General features: G+C 39.6%; 1 protein-coding gene and 1 pseudogene across 1 annotated transcript in view; both read right to left on the minus strand.

Annotated features, from left to right (window-relative positions):
* Window positions 1–22,480, minus strand: part of IL1RAPL2 (interleukin 1 receptor accessory protein like 2) — a 1,262,761-nt gene that overhangs the window by 279,446 nt on the left and 960,835 nt on the right. The window lies entirely within an intron of this gene.
* Window positions 13,906–15,621, minus strand: LOC144307511 (glucose-6-phosphate isomerase pseudogene; annotated as a pseudogene).

Raw genomic sequence — 22,480 nt, forward strand, 5'->3', positions numbered from 1 at the left:
GACAACAATGTTGAGTTGAGTTAATCTCACACATCATATCACTCCTACCAATCCTGCCTCCTTTCACTTTTAAGGACTCTTGTAATTACATTGAGCCCATGCAGATAATATAATGGAATTCTAGCTACAATCTTAATTTCTCTTTGTCATGTAAAGTAACATGCTAACAAATTTAAAGGATTAGGTTATGGATATGTTTTAAAGGAGCTTTATTCTGGAGTGAGGGGCAAGATGGCGGAAGAGTAGGGTCCTCAAGTCACCTGTCCCCACCAAATTACCTAGATAACCTTCAAATCATCCTGAAAATCTACGAATTCGGCCTGAGATTTAAAGAGAGAACAGCTGGAATGCTACAGTGAGAAGAGTTCGCGCTTCTATCAAGGTAGGAAGACGGAGAAAAAAGAAATGAAACAAAAGGCATCCAAGGGGGAGGGCCCCGCGAGGATCCCGGCTAAGGCCGGGGCGAGTGCCTCCAGGACAGGAAAGCCCTATCCCAGAGAAGCAGGAGCTGCACCAATCTTTCCGGGCAGAAAGGCGCCGGCAGGGAGTTAGAGCAGGACCCCAGGAGGGGCGGGGATGCCCTCAGGCTCCCTGGGACACTAACAGACACCTGCGCCCCAGGGAGAGTGCGCCAAGATCCCTAATATTTTTTTTAATTTTTATTTATTTATGATAATCAAGAGAGAGAAAGAGAGAGTCAGAGACATAGGCAAAGGGAGAAGCAGGCTCCATGCACCAGAAGCCCGATGTGGGACTCGATCCCTGATCTCCAGGATCGCGCCCTGGGCCAAAGGCAGGCGCCAAACCGCTGCGCCACCCAGGGATCCCGTGCTCCCTGAAGGGCTGCAGCACGCCCAAGGCTGGACCCAGGAGCAGCTCTGAGGGGCTCGGGTGGAGGCTCTGCGGAGAGGGGGCTGCCCAGCCGGGAGCGCGAATCCAACAGCCCAGGCCCAGGAGCACAGGGCGCCGGGGACACAGCCCAGGATCCAGCCTCCCTCCAGGACAGGCAGAGGCCAGGAGGGCCCAGCACAGCAAGGACGCTCCTGCCCCAAGCTGAGCAGATCAGCGGCCCGGTCCCCAGAGCATCCAGGCCCCTGCAGGCTGAGAGCTAGGTAGTTACTGTGGGAGCTGAAACCAGGGCTCCAGAGCTGGCCACAGCCACTGTGGTTGTCCTCCTGGGGCCTCACGGGGTAAACAACATCCACTGAGCCCTGCACCAGGCAGGGGGCAGAGCAGCTCCCCCAAGTGCTAACACCTGAAAATCAGCACAACAGGCCCCTCCCCCAGAAAACCAGCTAGACGGACAGGGGAAAAAAATGATTGACCAAGCAGCACAGGAAAGTTCCAGGGGAAGTCAAGGGACTTACAGTATACAGAATCAGAGGATACACTCCCTTCTGTTTTTTTGTTTTGTTTTGTTTTGTTTTGTTTTATTTTTTATTTTTCTTTTTTTGCTTTTTGATTTGTTTGCTTCCCCCACCCCTTTTCTTCTTTTCTTTCTTTTTTCTCTTTTTCATATCTTTTCTTTTCTTTTTTTCTTCCTTTTTTCTTTTTTCTTTTCTTTCCTTTCTTTTCTCTCTTTTTTCTCCTTTTCCCACTACAACTTGTTTTTGGCCACTCTGCACTGAGCAAAATGACTAAAAGGAAAATCTCACCTCATAGAAAGAATCAGAAACAGTCCTCTCTCCCTCTCTCTCCAAAATTTGGATTACAATTCAATGTCAGAAAGCCAATTCAGAAGCACTATTATACAGCTACTGGTGGCTCTAGAAAAAAGCATAAAGGACTCAAGAGACTTCATGACTGCAGAATTTAGATCCAATCAGGCAGAAATTAAAAATCAATTGAATGAGATGCAATCCAAACTAGAAGTCCTAACGACGACGGTTGACGAGGTGGAAGAACGAGTGACATAGAAGAAAGTTGTTGGCAAAGAGGGAAACTGAGGAAAAAAGAGACAAACAAAAGACCATGAGGATAGATTCAGGGAAATAAATGACAGCCTAAGGAAGAAAAACGTACGTTTAATTGGGGTTCCCGAGGGTGCCAAAAGGGACAGAGGGACAGAATATGTATTTGAACAAATCATAGCTGAAAATTTTCCTAATCTGGGAAGGGAAACAGGCATTCAGATCCAGGAAATAGAGAGATCCCCCCCTAAAATCAATAAAAAACAGTTCAACACCTCGACATTTAATAGTTAAGCTTGCAAATGCCAAAGATAAAGAGAAGATTCTTAAAGCAGCAAGAGACAAGAAATCCCTGACTTTTATGAGGAGAAGTATTAGAGTAACAGCAGAACTCTCCACAGAGACCTGGCAGGCCAAAAGGGCTGGCGGGATATATTCAGGGTCCTAAATGAGAAAAACATGCAACCAAGAATACTTTATCCAGCAAGGCTCTCATTCAGAATGGAAGGAGAGATAAAGAGGTTCCAAGACAGTCAGGAACTGAAAGAATATGTGACCTCCAAACCAGCTCTGCAAGAAAATTTAAGGGGGACTCTCAAAATTCCCCTTTAAGAGGAAGTCCAGTGGAACAATCCACAAAAACGGGGACTGAATAGATATCATGATGACACTAAACTCATATCTCTCAATAGTAACTCTGAACGTGAACAGGCTTAATGACCTCATCAAAAGGCGCAGGGTTTCAGACTGGATAAAAAAGCAGGACCCATCTATTTGCTGTCTACAAGAGACTCATTTTAGACAGAAGGACATCTAAAGCCTGAAAATAAAAGTTTGGAGAACCATTTACCATTCGAATGGTCCTCAAAAGAAAGCAGGGGTAGCCATCCTTATATCAGATAAACTAAAATTTACCCCGAAGACTGTAGTGAGAGATGAAGAGGAACACTATATCATGCTTAAAGGATCTATCCAACAAGAAGACTTAACAACCCTCAATATATATGCCCCGAATGTGGGAGCTGCCAAGTATATCAATCAATTAATATCCAAAGTTAAGACATACTTAGATAATAATACACTTATACTTGGTGACTTCAATCTAGCACTTTCTACACTCGATAGCTATTCTAAACACAACATCTCCAAAGAAACGAGAGCTCTAAATGATACGGACCAGATGGATTTCACAGATATCCAGAGAACATTACATCCAAACTCAACTGAATACACTTTCTTCTCAAGTGCACATGGAACTTTCTCCAGAATAGACCACATACTGGGTCACAAATCAGGTCTGAACCGAAACCAAAAGATTGGGATCATCCCCTGTGTATTCTCAGATCATAATGCCTTAAAATTAGAACTAAATCACAAGAAGTTTGGAAGGACTTCAAACCCGTGGAGGTTAAGGACCATCCTGCTAAAAGATGAAAGGGTTAACCAGGAAATTAAGGAAGAATTAAAAAGATTCATTGAAACTAATGAGAATGAAGATACAATGGTTCAAAATCTTTGGGATACAGCAAAAGCAGTCCTGAGGGGGAAATACATCGCAATACAAGCATCCATTCAAAAACTGGAAAGAACTCAAATACAAAAGGTAACCTTCCACCTAAAGGAGCTAGAGAAAAAACAGCATATAGATCCTACACCCAGCAGAAGAAGAGAGTTAATAAAGATTCGAGCAGAACGCAACAAAATCGAGACCAGAAGAACTGGAACAGATCAACAAAACGAGGAGTTGGTTCTTTGAAAGAATTAATAAGATAGATAAACAATTAGCCAGGCTTATTAAAAAGAAGAGAGAGAAAACTCAAATTAATAAAATCATGAATGAGAAAGGAAAGATCACTACCAACACCAAGGAAATACAAACGATTTTAAAAACATATTATGAACAGCTATACGCCAATAAATTAGGCAATCTAGAAAAATTGGACACTTTTTTGGAAAGGCACAAACTACCAAAACTGGAACAGGAAGAAATAGAAAACCTGAAGAGGCCAATAACCAGGGAGGAAATTGAAGCAGTCATCAAAAACCTCCAGGGTTTTTGGCTGGAAGACACAAGACTCTAGGGCCAGATGGCTTCCCAAGAGAATTCTATCAAACGTTTAAAGAAGAAACCATACCTACTCTACTAAAGCTGTTTGGAAAGATAGAAAGAGATGGAATGCTTCCAAACTCGTTCTATGAGGCCAGCATCACCTTAATTCCAAAACCAGACAAAGACCCCACCAAAAAGGAGAATTATAGACCAATATCCTTGATGAACATGGATGCAAAAATTCTCAACAAGATACTACCCAATAGGATCCAACAATACATTAAGAAAATTATTCACCATGACCAAGTAGGATTTATCCCTGGGACACAAGGCTGGTTCAACACCCGTAAAACAATCAATGTGATTCATCATATCAGCAAGAGAAAAACCAAGAACCCTATGATCCTCTCATTAGATGCAGAGAAAGCATTTGACAAAATACAGCATCCATTCCTGATCAAAACTCTTCAGAGTGTAGGGATACAGGGAACATTCCTCAACATCTTAAAAGCCATCTACAGAAAACCCACAGCAAATATCATTCTCAATGGGGAAGCACTGGGAGCCTTTCCCCTAAGATCAGGAACAAGACAGGGATGTCCACTCTCACCACTGCTATTCAGCATAGTACTAGAAGTCCTAGCCTCAACCATCGAACAACAGAAAGTCATAAAAGGCATTCAAGTTGGCAAAGAAGAGATCAAACTCTCCCTCTTCGCAGATACATGGTACTCTACATAGAAAACCCAAAAGCCTCCACCCCAAGATTGCTAGAACTCATACAGCAATTTGGCAGTGTGGCAGGATACAAAATCAATGCCCAGAAGTCAGTGGCATTTCTATACACTAACAATGAGACTGAAGAAAGAGAAATTAAGGTATCAATCCCATTTACAATTGCACCGAAAAGCCTAAGATACCTAGGAATAAACCTAACCAAAGAGGTAAAAGATCTATACCCTCAAAACTATAGAACACTTCTGAAAGAAATTGAGGAAGACACAAAAAAATGGAAAAAATATTCCATACTCATGGATTGGCAGAACTACTATTGTGAAAATATCAATGTTACCCAGGGAAATTTACACGTTTAATGCAATCCCTCTCAAAATACCATGGACTTTCTTCAGAGAGTTAGAACAAATTATTTTAAGATTTGTGGGGAATCAGAAAAGACCCCAAATAGCCAGGGGAATATTAAAAAAGAAAACCATAGCTGGGGGCATCACAATGCCAGATTTCAAGTTGTACTACAAAGCTGTGGTCTTCAAGACAGTGTGGTACTGGCACAAAAACGGACACATAGATCAATGGAACATAATGAAGAATCCAGAAGTGGACCCTCAACTTTATAGTCAACTAATATTCGACAAAGGAGGAAAGACTATCCACTGGAAAAAAGACAGTCTCTTCAATAAATGGTCCTGGGAAAATTGGACATCCACATGCAGAAGAATGAAGCTAGACCACTCTCTTTCACCATACACAAAGATAAACTCAAAATGGATGAAATATTTAAATGTGAGACAGGATTCCATCAAAATCCTAGAGGAGAACAAAGGCAACAGCCTTTTTGAACTCGGCCATAGTAACTTCTCGCAAGATACATCCACGAAGGCAAAAGAAACAAAGCAAAACTGAACTATTGGGACTTCTTCAAGCTAAGAAGCTTTTGCACAGCAAAGGATACAGTCAACAAAACTAAAAGACAACCTACAGAATGGGAGAAGGTATTTGCAAATGACCTATCAGATAAAGGGCTAATTTCCAAGATCTATAAAGAACTTATTAAACTCAACACCAAAGAAACAAACAATCCAATCATGAAATGGGCAAAGACATGAACAGAAATCTCACAGAGGAAGACATTGACATGGCCAACACGCACATGAGAAAATGCTCTGCATCACTTGCCATCAGGGAAATACAAATCAAAACCACAATGAGATACCACCTCACACCAGTGAGAATGGGGAAAATTAACAAGGCAGGAAACCACAAATGTTGGAGAGGATGCGGAGAAAAGGGAACCCTCTTGCACTGTTGGTGGGGATGTGAACTGGTGCAGTCACACTGGAAAACTGTGTGGAAGTTCCTCAAAGAGTTAAAAATAGACTTGCCCTATGACCCAGCAATTGCACTGCTGGGGATTTACTTCAAAGATACAGATGCAATGAGACACCGGGACATCTGCACCCTGATGTTTCTAGCAGCAATGTCCACAATAGCCAAACTGTGGAAGTAGTCTCGGTGTCCAATGAAAGATGAATGGATAAAGAAGATGTGGTTTATGTATACAATGGAATATTACTCAGCCATTAGAAACGACAAATACCCACCATTCAACGTGGATGGAACTGGAGGGTATTATGCTGAGTGAAATATGTCAATCGGAGACCAACATTATATGGTCTCATTCATTTGGGGAATATAAATAATAGTGAAAGGGAATAGAAGGGAAGGGTGAAGAAATGGGTAGGAAATATCAGAAAGGGAGACAGAACATAAAGACTAACTCTGGGAAATGAACTAGGGGTGGTGAAAGGGGAGGACAGTGTGCGTGGGGGTGAATGGGTGACAGGCACTGAGGAGGCACTTGACGGGATGAGCACTGGTTGTTATTCTGTATGTTGGCAAATTGAACACCAATAAAAAATAAATATATTATTAAAAAATAAAAATAAAAATATAAAAAATAAAAATAAAGAAGCTTTATTTAATCTACCACACAAGGTAAAGTTCAATGCTACTAACAGCAGAATCCATTTGGTTTTCTTTTCTTTTTCATTTTTTAAGATTTTGTTTATTTACTTAAGAGAGAAATAGCACAAGCAAGGGGAGAGGCAGAGGGAGAGGAACAAGCAAACAACCACTGAGTGGGAGCCTGATATGGGCTGAAGTTTGCCCATGAGTTTGGCCATAGTGTGCTCGTCCTGAGCAGCAGTTTTCCGAATATACCTGTTTTGCAGGCAACATGACTGCTGTAAGGCTGAAGGACCCTGAGATCATGACCTAAAGTCAGATGCTTAACCAACTGAGTCACCCATTTGCCCATTTGTTTTTCATACTAGTTACCGAACCACAGATGTAGTTTTTGATAAGGTGTGCTCAGTGAGACGTTGGTGGGTATAACACACACATATACATAAATGCATGCATTACATAAAAACGTATGTACACAAACACATACACTTTGCTACACTAGTTATTCCATGGTGAATTATGTTTATAAAATGATGGATAAATCAAAACTCAATAAGTTCCTTTATTACACAAGATTGCAGAAACTGATGGACCAATATTCAGTACAAATTTCCAAGATGGGGAGAGGGTATGAGGCCCTTCCCAGATTTAACTGATTATAAAACTTTTGTTTGTAGCTTGCTGGACCACGTGGGAAACACTACCCTAAGATTTTTTTATATCTAGTTCCAGTTGCTTTTAGAAACAGCCCAGTTGGTCTATCCTGTGGCTACAAACTAATCGTACCATTTATCTTCCCTTTTGAAATGTTTTTCATTGATTATTCTTGGTAGAATTCAGAGGCATAGCACACAAATATATACATGTGCTTCTTTCTTGTACTTTATGAAATTAAACATAATTTATATATTTTCAAACATGTTAAGTCCTGAGAAAATTCTATTATTTTATGTTAGCTAGAGGCTCCTAATGAGGCCCAGTTGTTAAAAAGTCCATCATCTTATATCTAGTCTACAACTACAGTCATTGTCTCAGTCTATAATCTTCCTGTTGGCCAATGAAAGGCTGGCTTTTTTTTCATAAGTTCCTCAAGCTTCTTCAATGGTTAAATCATTCTATTCTTTTCCTTTAATTCTCCTTTGTGGTGGCTCCTCTGATCACTCCATATGAAGTAGTCTCCTCCAGTGAGTTTAATATCAAATTATCTTGTTCTTTTCCTTCATAGAAGTTATCAGGATCTGTGAACAACTTATATATTTGTTTGCTTATGAATATTTATCTCTTTCCCCAACTAAAATGTAAGCACCCATGAGGGCAGGAAATTTGTTGGCCTTGTTTTCTGTTAAATCCTATACCTGGAATTTTGCCTGACACATAGCAAGTGTTCAATAAATATATGATGATTGAATGAATAAATCCCTATTCTATGGATTAAAAATAAGATGAGCTACTGAGGCAAAATTAGTTGCCTAATATCAATCTTCTTTGTGACACATCTAGGACCATATCCCTTGTTTCCTAATGCTTAGATAAATTTCCTTTGCTTAATAGAATGTAATTTGTTAATTACTGGTTTGTAGATCTATTGTGATTTAGTTGGATTTTACTAATCGATATTTTCTCCCACTGCTTTAAGAATGAGTCTGTAAACACTGGTACTTGATCAAGGAATAAATCTTCCAGTGTTGGACACAAAAAAGGAATGGGAAAGCTCACATTTCTTCTTTTTATAACTTGGCAGTAAAGAAATGCTTTCCCTTTTTTCTTTTCTGCCAGCTCCTGAGGGACCTTCTGTGGGTGGCTCTACAACTATTCCTTCCAATTTCTGAAGCCTAAGAGCATCTACTGAGGAACTGTTCTTCAGAGCTAGCAAACATCAGCTACTTGAAGTAAGCCTAATGAAATGCAAGTAGCAGTGTGGAGCAGGGTGAAATTCAAACACAGGTTTGCATTAATTTTCTTATTTTAGCTTTTTCACTTGAGTATAGTTGACATACAATGTTACATTCGTATCAGGTATACAACACAATTATTCACCATCACAGGTCTGCAATAATTTTGATGAAAGGGAAGCAGCTTGATGATTAAAGCTAAGTGATGTGAATAACATAGTCCATCTATGGTATACGGCTGCCATTAGCTTTGTTACTGTTTCAGAAGTTATTTATCTTGGCAATATGGTCTCTGAAAAGGACTCTGATGTTGAAGGCAGTCCCAAGTATTTGAATGAAATCTAACTGTGGGCATAGTACTGTCAAGGTTGCTATATGGGTCTAGAAGAAATGAAAAGAAATACCCTTCTCCTATACTCAGGGGGATTCTGAGTCTCACCTTCCTTAGGGCAAAATAATGAAAGTTAGCTTTATAGAGGATTAGTGGCTGTTTCAGACAGCAATACATTGCAGTAGAACAGAGATTTTCAAAAGCCATTCTGTAGAGCCCCAGGGGATTTATGGCAGTGGCTGGACCCCAACTGGATTGGGACTTCATTAGAGTCATCATTTCCTTCACTAAAGCTGATTCCTCTCAATATGTTCTCATATTGGGCTTCAGCTTTAAATTGCTTTTGGAGAAATTGTTCCACTACTAAAAGGGGAATACCACTGAAATAGATAATGACTCTTAACATATTAAGATTCCGATACCACCATTTTTATTTGATACCCCGTGTTTCTCTTAAGTATGTGCTAAATGGTTTTTCAACATTAACATTAAACCGAATTAAAATTAAATTTGTAATTAAAATTTTTAGAAATTGAGATAATTACAAATCCTTAAGAATGTTTCCAGACGAGGTTTGATAAATGCAACACTATTAAACCCATTTGTGAAATGGATCTACAGTCTGTCTATACATAGCAAAATTCCTATTCCAGATGAACTCAAATATTAGTACAACTTTAGTTATTATATTGTTCATTTCTTCCATCCACACCATCATGATGTGCACAGTATTTTAAATCAGATATTCCCATTGTGTGCGTATGACTGGGAAGAAGGGAAAGTGAAGGAGTAATAAGATAGACATCCCTATTTTAATCCTTGCTTTGAAAAAAAGTCTCGTGATACATTATTTTGACCTTCTAAGTATTGTATATTTTAATTTGATAGCCATTCCACTTCTTTTCTACGGTTCATTGAGGCTGTAAACAAGAAAAGATATACAATGGCATGCCCTGAAAATTATGCATTGTTGAAAAGGTCAAGATAGTGGATTCAAATGTTGTTATTTGTAATTTACAGAACATATGAGGCATTCAAATTCAAATAATTCATCCTCTTGACAGATAGAGTAAGAACAACCTAAAATGATACAACATGAATCCATTTGATAAACAGGCAAAAGAAATAAAATATAGCCAGAGCCCAATCTCTTTCTTGATTTCCTAAGATGATACTCCATTTACTTATTCTTCCATAGGCACTAGAAACCCATGAGGTTGCCTGGAAAACAAGTTACATTTCCTTCAAACATTAACTTAAGAAATGTTGAAAGAAGGAGAATTTGAGAGTAGATTACATTTTGTTATACAAAGAGTTAGTAGGAATCTATTATAAAAAAGCACTGGCAGACTTGGGAAAATTGTACCTTAGGTATCATGCCCCAATTAGCTGTATGACCTTAAAATGTCACTTTAATTCTCTGGGCTTGAGTTTACTCATGTGAAAAATAATGTAATCAGAGCAGAAGTTCTCTTAGGATCCTCTTAGCTCTAATATTGTGATCTCTCATGTGATGTTGTGATTTATAATCCAAATCTCTTTCCACACTTTTCTACAGTAGTAGACTGTCTCCAAAAAATGCCACCAAAAATTACATAGTTTCTTTTTTGAAATTAGGAATTGATTTCTCTTCCCCTTGAATTTGGGTTTGTCTTGTGACATACTTTGGACCAATAGAATATGGTGAAAGTGATGCCCATTTTAGGGCTAGTTTTTATTTTATTTATCTTTTTTAAAATTTTTATTTATTTATGATAGTCACACACAGAGAGAGAGAGAGGCAGAGACATAGGCAGAGGGAGAAGCAGGCTCCATGCACCGGGAGCCCGACGTCGGATTCGATCCCAGGTCTCCAGGATCGTGCCCTGGGCCAAAGGCAGGCGCCAAACCGCTGTGCCACCCAGGGATCCAAATTTTTATTGTATTTATCTTTTTTTAATTTTTATTTATTTATGATAGTCACACACACACACACAGAGAGGCAGAGACATAGTAGGCCTAGTTTTTAAAAGACCTAATACCTTCTCCCTATCCTAGAAGAGAGTTGCTAAGTAAAGAAGCTTGGACTAAAAAAATGAATAATACAGTGTGGAAAGAGAAAAGCCACGTGGAGATGAAATGAGGTGCTTTTGACAAAGTTCAACACCAAGGCCCAAGAAATGTTAATGAAGTGATGATGAGATTCCATGCTCAGCAAAGATCTCAACTAAATTCAACTTCATGAATGATCACAGTTGAAATAATGTGCAGCATCAGAACCACTGAGAATCCCACAGCATCATAAGAAATAATAAATACTTGTTTTTAAGACACTAAATTTTAAGGTTGTTATAGAGTTATAGATAATTGAAATGCCCACTTCAGTGAATGACATCTCTATTCATTCAAACGTTCAAATCAGAAACCTGGCAAACTTTCATTACACTATCCTCTTTCTTACCATCACATATCCAATCCATTGGTAAGTCCACTAGATGCAAGCTCTTGAAGACAGAAACCAGACTTGCTTGCTCATTACTGCATCTCTAGCACTTTAACACAGAGTCTGAGGCATAGTAGGTTAATTTAAGTGATGTTACCTCCACCAACACCTTTAGTCTTAGCCACCTTCATATTTTGCATGAAATACTACAATATCTTTTTAACTAAAAGAAGCTCTATGGGAGTGCCTAGGTAGTCAATTGGTACCTGACTCTTGATTTCCACTCAGGTCATGATCTCAGGGTTGTGGGATTAGAGCCCTGTTCTGGGCTCTATACTCAGCAGAGTCTGCTTGTCCCTCTGCACCACCCGAATGAATAAATAAAATCTTTTTAAAATAAAATAAATAAAATAAGCTGGGTGAAAGCTATTTAGGAACCCTGTGCTATTTTTACATTTCTGTAAGTCTAAAATTATTTCAAAATAAAAAGTTAAAATATATATATATATATATATATATATATATATATATATATATAGCATCATGAGACTTTTTTGATTCTTGAGGTTCTGCATGGTATGAAAATTCCTCACCTTTATGGTATCACTTCATGCCATCCATACTTCTGTTTCCACAGATTGCAATTTTCTAGCTACATTCCATTTAGGTCTCAAGTGCTTTCAACCTTTTCCCTTCTTTAGGACCATAACATATGCAATTCCCTTTGCATGAAACATTCTCCTCAATTTTTGCATGCTGCTTCCTTCTCATTCTTTAAGTCTCCACTTCTAAACTTGCTGACACCATGCATCTCTACCCATCCACAATCTAATTGATGTTCTCTCATATAATTTTCGTCTTCCTATTCATAACATTTAATCACAATTTTTAATTTTACATTCATGCAAAATTGGCTAATTTATTTAAGCTCTGTCTCCCCCCCGCCAAAAAAATAAGCTCTGTCTCCCTTTTTAGGCAATAATCACCATGAAGAAAACTGTATCTATGTTATATCCACAATGTTTAGAACAGTGCCTATACATCATTAGCACTCAATAACCCTTTGTTGAATAAGTCAAATCTAAGAAAACTTCACTTTAATTACCTATTTGTATTTAGAGCTAATAAAAATCTATGCAAATTAGAATACATTGGCAAAGGCCATGTTTGTGGACATGAAATAGCCCCTTAAATAAGGAAGGGGAGGTGAAAGGTTATTTTATGGCTCTAGAAAGAATAAAAACAAAAACCATCCCACAAGGCCATACTGACATTAAAAGGACCTAGGGATCACAACAAAAATGAATACTACACTTTTATTTATGGGACCATAGCACTTGTATTTATTTAGAACCTTTTGACCATCTATTGTCTGAACTTATTGTCCACACTGACTATACATGGCGTCTACACTGCCCTATACAAGATGCTAGAAGGAAGACCTAGGTTGCATCATATGTTTAGACTAAAAGAAATCCCAGTGATAATACGGCAATACACAATCCCACTACTTCAAAGCAATAATCTAGAAACCTGGTTTACAATTATCTGTAATCCATCTATAACAATAGATGTGTGTAAGCTATTTTTTCTTCACTTCCCAAGTTACTCCTTTTCTCCACAATTTTTTAGGCTAAGAAAGAAACATAACCCTGAAGTTACACTTGTTTACCATACCACTTCTATCCTGCGTATGTATACCCTTAAGATTAAATTGGTCAAGGGTGTCTGGGTAGCTTAGTTGGTTAAGTGTCTGCCTTTGGCTCAGGTCATGATCCCAAGGTCCTGGGATCAAGTCCAGAGTTGGGTTCCCTGTTCAGTGGGGATTCTGCTTCTCCCTCTGCCTCTGTCCCTCCTCCTGCTCATGCTCTCTTTCTAATAAATAAATAAGTAAATAAATAAATCTTTAAAATAAAATTAAATTGGTCCAATTTTGCCCTCCTTGGTGCTATGTTATAATGAAAGATTTTTATTCAATTTTTTTTATCTGTAAGGCGATATTCCTCCATAAATACAAACTCTATAAACACACCAGTGTCTCAAAATTTTCCCAATGATGAGGTAGTATTTCTGTCAAGGGAGACAGCTAAAATGAGTAAGCCCTTATGGCCTTAAGAGATGGAGGAAAGGGCAGCCCTGGTGGCTCAGCGGTTTAACGCCACCTTTAGCCTGGGTTGTGATCCTGGAGACCTGGGATCAAGTCCCTGTGTGGAGCCTGCTTCTCTCTCTGTCTCTCTCTCTTTCTCTGTGTCTCTCATTAATAAATAATAAAATCTTTTTAAAAAAAGAGGGAGGGAAAAATACTTCAAATAAGGCCCAATTTTGTTTTTGTTTTTGTTTTTTCCTTTGTGGCATCTTTATTTTTCTATCTGGTACACAAACAAAGTGAACATGGTCAGAAAAATCAGCTGCACTGAAACACTTAAGCCAATCGTAAAACAGAGGGCACACGGACATGGATGGGCAGGGGTGGTAATTCCAGACCAGCTTCCCCCAAAGGGCTTGTGCTCCAAGCCCGCAACCAGAGAGTGCTCTGGGAAAGACTGTGCAGCACATCTCTGGTGAGGAGAACAAGAAGGACCGGTTACAACAGGGACTGCAGTCGGGCATGAGTTTATTGGCTTCTGGCCTCATGCTCCTGCTTGATGAAATTGATTGGCCCGTTCGTGGAAGAGTCGTGAGAGGTGACTGGGCTACTGCCATCAAGTTCAGGCTCAATTTTCTTGGCCAGCTGCTTTCCCAGCTCCACCTCCCACTGGTCAAAGCTGTTGATGTCCCAGATGACACCCTGAATGAAGATCTTGTGCTCGTACATGGCAATCAAGGCTCCCAGAATGAATGGCGTGAGCTTGGTGAACACAATAGTTTGTTGGGCTATTTCCTTCAAAGACCTTGTGTGGCAACAGCTTCTCAAAGTTCTCTGGACTCTTTCCTGCGGCCTGCAGCTCCTTCTGGGCCTCCTCTGTTGACTTCCCCTTCATCAGGGCCTCAGTTTGGGCCAAAAAGTTGGCCAGGAGGATCTTGTGATGCAGACCCTTCCTTATCGGGTGCTGGGTCTGGACTGGGATGAGGAAGTCACAGGGTATCATCTTGGTGCCTTGGTGGATGAGCTGATAGAAGGCATGCTGGCCATTGGTTCCTGGCTTCCCCCCACACACAATGGGGCTGTCTGGTGGTCCACAGGAGTGCGGGACTTGGTGATGTACTTCCCGTTGGACTCCATGTCACCCTGCTGAAAGTAAGCAGCAAAGCGGTGCAGGTACTGGTCTTGGGGCAGCATGGCCTGCGTCTCACACCCAAAGCAGTTGATGTACCAGATGCCCAGCAGAGCCAGCAGGACAGGGGCGTTCTTCTCCAAGGGCATCATACAGAAGTGTTGGTCCATCCAGTGAGCCCGAGAGCAGCTGCTCGAAGTTGTCAAATCCCACTTGCAGTGCAATGGAGAGTCCAATGGCTGACCACAGCGAGTAGCATCCTCCCACCCAATCCCAGAACTCCAACATGTTTTGAGGGTCAATCCCAAACTCCTTCACTTTGGTCGTGTTAGTAGACAGGGCGACAAAGCGCTTCGCGACTGCAGAAGGATCCTTGGCCTACAGGAGAAACCACTCCTTCACCGTCTCCACATTTGTAATGGTCTCCTGGGTGGTAAAGGTCTTGGAGGCAATGATGAACAGAGAGGACTCAGGGTTCAGGGTGGTCAGGGTTTTGGAAATGTGGGTCCCGTCGATGTTGGAGACAAACCAGACCCGGGGTCCTCCTGAAGAGTACGGCTTAAGGGCTTCAGTCACCATAAGGAGCCCCAGGTCAGAGCCGCCAAGGCCGAAGTTAATGACGTCCGTGATAGGCTTGCCCAAGTACCCCTTCCACTCACCTTTGCAGACGTGCTGGCAGAAAGACTTCATCTTCTCCAGGACATTGTTGACCTCTGGCATCACATCCTTGCCATCCACCAGAATGGGTGTGTTTGACCGGTTGCGCAAGGCCACATGCAGCACCGCCCGATCCTCCATGAAGTTGATCTTCTTGCCTTTGAACATGCGCTCCTGGGCAGCCTCCACACCCCTGGACTTGGCCAGGTCCACCAGCATCTGCATCACAGTGTCGGTCACAAGGTTCCTGGAATAATCCACCAGAATATGCCCATGGTTGGTGTTCAGGTTCAAGCTGAAGCAGTTGAAGCGTTCCTTGTCCCCCTCGAAAGGTGGCGCAGGTTGAGGTCAGAGCCCTGCTCGCGATGCCACTTCTGCAGTTTCTGGCACTGCGGGTTCTGGGTGAGCGCGGCCATGGTGAGGGCAGCGGGGCACACGGGCTCCGATGGGGTCGCAGGAGGAAGAGCATAAGGCACAATTTTGAAAGAGGTTTCATATATACTCGAGGATTTTTCTCTGTGTACCTGGTAAACTAGATTTGTAAATTCAGGACTGAGGACACAGCTTATTTTCAGATAAGATTTTTCTTATATGCACAAGACCTGCCTATGTGCTTGTCTAATAGTATATCTTTCTAGAAGCCACCAATAATATGAAAACTCAAATGTCAAAGCTTCCAAACATTCATATTTTAGTACAGCAATTTTCTCACTTTGAAACTGAAGATTTTATTTCTCATCCAGATTTCACTGTCATGTTGATATCACTGTAAGTAGGTGTGGTGTTATAAATTGAATTGTGTACCCCAAAAGCTATATTCCTAATGCCTGGTACTTGTGAATATTATCTTATTTGGAAATCAGATCTTTGCAGAGTTGAGACAAGGTTACACTGAAGTAAAATGAGATCTATATTCCAATCACTATTGCCCTTATAAGAAGAGGAAAATTTAGAGGCAGAAAAAGACACAGACAGGGAGAGAATGGCATGGGATGGCAGTGACAGAGATTGGAATGACACATCTACAAGCCAAGGGTCACGAAGAATTATAGGCAACTGCCAGAAGCTATAAAAGAAACGTGAAACAGATTCACCCTCAGAGTCTTCAAAAGGAACCAACACTGTGGACATTTTGATTTCAGACTTCTAGTCTTTGGGACTGTGAGACAATAAATTTCTGTTGTTTTAAGTCACCCCATTTGTGGCACTTTGTTATAGTACACCCAGGAAATTGTATATGTAGTAAGGCTAAGGGTTAGTGTGTCATAATGAAATATGTAGTAGATCTACATAGGCTTGCACTTCTTATTTTTGTAGTAAATACAGAAACATTATTAGGTTTTTAGACTCTGTCAAAACTACTATGTACTTTCATTATTCAATATGGAAGTTGATTTCTTTTTTCTCTTACTTGGAAAACTGCAACTTCTGGCTTATCAAGACTGAACAGAGTTAACATACTTCAAATACTACATAATGTAGTTGCCTTTCACTGCTTAAAGTAGTCCAATTAATTCAATGGGAATTATTTTAAAAACCCAGTATTTAAAAACACTATCACATTCTCTATGGAGACATGCAAATAGACTAAGCAATTAAAATGACTGCATTTAAAAATTCTGATCCTTTCATTATGGACTGCTAATCCTGGATTTATTTTTTTTTAATTTTTACTTATTTATGATAGTCACACAGAGAGAGAGAGAGAGGCGCAGAGACATAGGCAGAGGGAGAAGCAGGCTCCATGCACCAGGAGCCCGATATGGGATTCGATCCCGGGTCTCCAGGATCGCGCCCTGGGCCAAAAGCAGGCGCTAAACCACTGCGCCACCCAGGGATCCCCTAATCCTGGATTTAAGAGATGGCTCTGATTTATGGGCTTGAGAAGTAAATGATCCAGAATGTTCCTAGAGAGAGAAGAAAAAGAATATGGTGGAAAAGTTATGGTTTTCCATATTTCTGCTTTATACTAGTAATGAGATCTCAAGGTTGCTATTATTTATGGTTTTGGTGCTTCTATATAATTTAAATTGCTCTCACTGTTTGCAAATTCCAAGAAAATGTGCATTTCTTGACCACAGAGAGCGTTAGTGAAAACAAAACCATTAGCTACTGAAGAGGAAATCAAAAGTTTAAGGCTGTTCCCTCACCAATGCCACAAGTAGATAAAAGGGGCCTTAAATCAGGTATTTGTTGTCATGCAGACAAAAATTTTAAAATATGCTTAGTTAACTGAATTTATACTTTTAAAAAAACCCACTGAATTTGGTCAAAGTGGTTTGTGTGGGTTGATTGTATCTAAAACTTGTCAAGAGTTTTAAATTGGTAGTTAGCCCTGGAAACCTAGACACTATTAAGCCTATTTTCTCAAAGGCAGAAAATGAATGGTGTAGTTATCATTGACCGTGGAATAAATGATTATGGGGCTCTTTCATGTAGCAATTCCTGTGAAAAAGGTTTGGGGATTTAGCTGACTACAAGTTTCAATTACTGTCCAACAGTGTGATGTGGCTGCTGAATAAGCTCCACAATCTCAAGCTACATTTATAATAATAATGAGACCTTCTACAAGCATGCTGCTTTACATTATGAAAAGCGATTTTATACGCATGATTTCATTTTACATAGTGACCAGATTGTAGGAAGTCAGTATCCTGATCTCTATGAGAGGCCATAATTGGCGTATGGTTTCATATTTTAAGATATAGACTAACATCATTATAGTATATCCAGAAGAGGACAGCCATAATAGTGTAAAGTTCCTATAAAAAGTTAATACAAATTGGAAATGTTTATCTTAAGGAAGATAAAATGCTGGGGGGATCTGGTACTTTATTCAAATATTTGAGTGGCTTAATGGAAGAAAAATAAATGTACTCTCTTACTACAAGAAGGAGATCATGGTTTAGCATAAAGAACATTTTAGTGACTAGAATCATAAAATAATTTAACAAGTTGCTTTGTGCATATAGTGAGTTCTCCATTGTCATCAAACTTCTTTCAGATAATCATCTTTTAAGGATACTTCCAGAGGTATCCCAACATTGGGTAGGAATAGATGACTGTTGTGGGGACCATCAGTGTTCACCCATATCCATGTGTTCCTCTATATTCTTCAGCCTCCCTTGAAAATAGGTAGACCATTACCTGAACTCTAGACAATAAAATGCAGTTGCAAGTAGTATACACTACTTTCTGTTCTGGTAACTAAAAAGACTCTTGTGACATCTCCCTCTCTGTGTCTATTTCCTTCTCCCTTGCTCTCATTCTCACTCTCATTCTCTCTTCCCCTCCTCCAATAGATAATTGCAGAGGATCCAACAAAAGGCTCTGAAAGGTCACTAGGGGATAGTAAAGCCGTTTTCATAGAAAGTCACCTGAGCACCCAACCATACTTCAAGTTAGCAAAAATTAAAGGTTTTTTTTTATGTTAAGTCACTGCAATTTTGTATTAACTTATTGTATTTGCTGGAGTTACTTATCCTTAGTAATATAAGCCATGAGATTTCCTCCAATTTTAAGATTCTGTAAGTATTGATAGCATGAATAAAGCCACAAGGTTGTCTTCTAAAGTAAAATTGAATTTAGGAAGTATACAAAAATTAATATGAAGGCTGAGGTGAGGGATGTTGGCAGGCCATCTGAAATTTATTATCTCATAAATTCACTCACTTGTTTATTTATTCATTCATATATGCACATATACATACATAGAACATTCACTGACCATCCAGCACTATGTTAATTTCTGGGAAAGAAATGTTAACAAATATCTAAGAGCCAAGTTCACAGTCTATTAAAGAAAGGCAGTCGACAAATTAAGGTATAATTAAAAGCTATACATGCCAGGATAGAAAATTTCATAATAAATTTTTTATAAGGAATTTTTTAAGAAAATGAGACATAACTTCTTCCAGGAATTATGGATCTGGAATCAAGAAAGATATCAATAGGAAGTAATGCTAAACCCATTATTGCTATTAAAAATGTCAGGTGGCTGGAGGTGGGGAAGGGCATGAGTTTCTGCATAAATAAAAGTAAGGGAAATAGTTTTCTATAGCTGGACTAAAGGATGCAAGGACAGGATAGGACTGGAGACATAGCTGGTAGCCAGTAATCAAGGAAAAATGGTGTTTTCTTTCTTTGATAGGTAATAAAAAGTTACTGAAGTGATTTAATCAGGAGTGATATATAATATTTACATTTTTTTACTGGTTATAGTGATTAGAATTGATTGGAGGTGAGCGACTGAAAGCAAAGAGATCAATTTGGAATCCATTATAATACTTGTCCCAGTGAGAAATACAGGACCCTGATTTGAAGCTGTTGAAGCAATGATACAGAAGATTTGAAGTAGGAAGAACTCTAAACACTGTTGGCATGATATGCAAGATGATAGAGAGAAGTGTACTCAAGTCTTCCAAAAGTTTCTGACTTGAAAAATCTCTGCCAAGACACTTCTCACCAACTGTCCTGTAAACTTTTGTTGTAGTAACAGATAACATGTAAAGGTACAGTACAGTATTGTTAATTATATGTTATGTCCACTGTCAAACAGCAGATCTCTGAAACTTTTTCATCTTGCATGACTGAAACTCTGTACGCTTGGAACATGAACTTCCCATATCCTCTTTCCCCCAGCCCCTGGAAACCAACATTCCACTTTTTGCTTCTACGAGTTTGGCTACTTTTGATACCTCATATAAGGGTAATCATGCAGTATTTGTCTTTCTAGGACTGATTGATGTCACTTAGCATAATGTCCTCAAGTTTCATCCATAGTGTAGCATAGAACAGGATTTATATTGTTTTTTTTTCTACCACATTTTTATTTAAAATCAAGTTAGTTAATGTATAGAGTGTAGTATTGGTTTCAGGAGTAGAATTTAGTGATTCGTCACTTACATATAACCCCAGTGCTCATCACAATCATTGCCCTTCTTAATTCCCATCACCCTTTTAGGATATTCCCCTATGCACCACCCCTTCAGCAACCCTCAGTTTGTTGTCTATAATTAAGAGTCTCTTGGGGCACCTGGGTGGCTCAGTCAGTTAAGCATCTCCCTTTGGCAAAGGTCATGAGCCAGGGTCCTTAGGTCAAGCCCTGTGTTGGGCTACCTGCTCCATGGAGAGTCTGCTCCTCTTCTCTCTCTCTCTCTCTCTCTCTCTCTCTCTCCCACTCTCTCTCCTTGTGCTCTCTATCTCCCAAATATAAATAAAATCTTTTAAAAAAAGAGTCTCTTATGGTTTGTTTGCCTTTCTATTTTTTATCTTATTTTTCCTTCACCTCCCCTATGTTCATCTGCTTTGTTTCTTAAATTTCACGTAAGAGTGAAATCATATGGTATTTGTCTTTTTCTGACTGACATATTTCACTTAGCATAATATCCTCTTGTTCCATCCACATGATTGCAAATGGCAAGGTGTCATTCATTTTGATGGTTAGTAATATTCCATTATATATAAATCACCTTCTTAATCCATTCATCAGTTAAAGGACATTTGGGCCCTTTTCATAATTTGGCTATTATTGACAGAGCTACTATAAACATTGGGGTGCATGTGCCCCTTCAGATAACTATTTTTGTAGCCTCTGGATAAATACCTAGTAGTAAAATTGCTGGGTCAAATGATTAGTTCTATTTTTAACTTTTTGAGGAACCTCCATACTGTTTTCCAGGATGGTTCTACCAGTTTGCATCCCCATCAACAATGTAAGAGCACTCCCCATTCTCCATATCCTCACCAACATCTGTTGTTTCCTGAGTTGTTAATTTTATCCATTATGACAGGTATGAGGTGGTATCTCATTGTGGATCTGATTTTTATTTCCTTGATGATGAGTGATGAACATTTTTTCATGTTTCTGTTAGTCATTTACATGTCTTATTTGGAGAAATGTCTCTTAATGTCTTCTCATTTCTTAACTGGATTATTTTTGGAGTGTTGAATTTGAAAGATTCTTTATATATTTTTAATCCTAGCCCTTTATTCTTCTTTTTTTTTAATTTCCTTCTTGTTTTTAAATTTATTCAGAGGCAGAGAGAGAGAGAGAGGCAGGCAGAGGGACAGAGACAGAGACACAAGCAGAGGGAGAAGCAGGCTCCATGCAGGGAGCCAATGTGGGACTCACTCTCCAGGATCACACCCCAGGCTGCAGGCGGCGCTAAACTGCTGCGCTACCGGGGCTGCCCAATCCTAGCCCTTTAATTCATTTGGAATATATTCTCTAATTTTGTAGGTTGTCTTTTAGTTATATGGATTGCTTCCTTTGCTGTGCAGAAGCTTTTTATCTTGATGAAGTCCTAATACTTCATTTTTGCTTTTGTTTCCCTTCCTGCTAGAGACATGTCTAGTAAGAAGTTGCTATGGCCGAGTTCAAAGGGGATGCTGCTCTTATTTTCTTCTAGGATTTTGATGGCTTCCTGTCTCACATTTAGGTCCTTTAACCATTTTAACATTACTTTTATGTATGGTGTAAGAAAGTGGTCCAGTTTCATTCTTTTGCATGTGGCTGTCCAGTTTTCCAAACACCATTTGTTGACTAGACTATCTTTTTTTTTTCCCACTGGATATTCTTTCTTGCTTTGTGAAAGATGAGTTGACCATAGAGATAAGGGTCTATTTCTAGGTTCTCAATTCTGATCCATTGATCAATTTATCTGTTCTTGTGCCAGTTACACACTGTCAGGATTAGAGCTTTGTAGAAAGCTTGAAGTCTGGAACTGTCTGTGATGCCTCTTGCTTTACTTCTCTTTTTCAACATTACTTGGGTTATTCAGGGTGTTTTCCAGTTCCTTTCAAAACTTAGAATAGTTTGTTCTAGCTCTGTGAAAAATGCTGGTGTTATTTTGGTGGGGATTGCACTGAATGTGTATATTTCTTTGGATAGTACAGATATTTAAACAAAATTTGTCCTTTTTTTAAAAAAAAGATTTTATTTATGTATTCATGAAAGACACACACACAGACACACACACACACACACACACAAAGAGAGAGAGAGAGAGAGAGAGAGAGAGAGAGAGAGAAAGGCAGAGACACAGGCAGAAAAAGAAGCAGGATCCATGCAGGGAGCTTGCTGTGGGACTCGATCCCAGGACCCCAGGGTCACGCCCTGAGCCAAAGGGAGACACTCAACCACTGAGCCACCCAGGCTTCCCCGAAGGAGATGTTTTGAAAAGGAATTGTATGCATGGTCAAGATGGACTGAAATTGGGAGAAGTGAGTTTTACAAGCACACTTGTGTAACATTGAGATTTGGCTCTTCTCTCTGTTAAAATGACAAGGTTTTCTTGTA

This window comes from Canis aureus, chromosome X (assembly GCF_053574225.1).
Source record: "Canis aureus isolate CA01 chromosome X, VMU_Caureus_v.1.0, whole genome shotgun sequence".
In the NCBI taxonomy this organism is placed as follows: Eukaryota; Metazoa; Chordata; class Mammalia; order Carnivora; family Canidae; genus Canis; species Canis aureus.